Source organism: Austrofundulus limnaeus, unplaced genomic scaffold (genome assembly GCF_001266775.1).
Source record: "Austrofundulus limnaeus strain Quisiro unplaced genomic scaffold, Austrofundulus_limnaeus-1.0 Scaffold106, whole genome shotgun sequence".
In the NCBI taxonomy this organism is placed as follows: Eukaryota; Metazoa; Chordata; class Actinopteri; order Cyprinodontiformes; family Rivulidae; genus Austrofundulus; species Austrofundulus limnaeus.
The window spans coordinates 746,629-747,082 of record NW_013952508.1 but is presented as its reverse complement, the minus strand read 5'-3'; positions in this window follow the sequence as shown (position 1 = coordinate 747,082).

Sequence of the window (454 nt, the reverse complement as noted above, 5' to 3'; positions counted from 1 at the left end):
ACCTCCAGCAGAACCAGGCTCAGGACAGGAGACCATCTGCCTCGACTGGCTGGTTGAGGGACAGGAAAGAGACACAGACAAACACAGAAGAACTGGTCCAGGACTGGTCCAGGTGCGCCTTCTTCTGGAGGACAAAGAAAAAACATGATAGAAATAATAACAATAAACATGTAGAGAAGAGAGACCAAAGACAACAGCAGAGTGAAGAAATGTGCTCAGTTTGTCTTTCAGTTCCTGTGGTCTTTGTGCCATCAAGTTTAGGACCTGGGGCTTTTGCTAATAAATGATGGATGGATCATGACCTCATCCTCAGTAGTAAGAGAAAGTTGCAGTTAGAGTGATAATTGACTTGAAAAGCAAAGTTCTTGATTTACATTGCAACTCTCACGGGGGTGGGGGGCTGAGAGTATATGTTATTCCTTTACATAAAAAAATGAGTCAGTTGAGTTGGTTT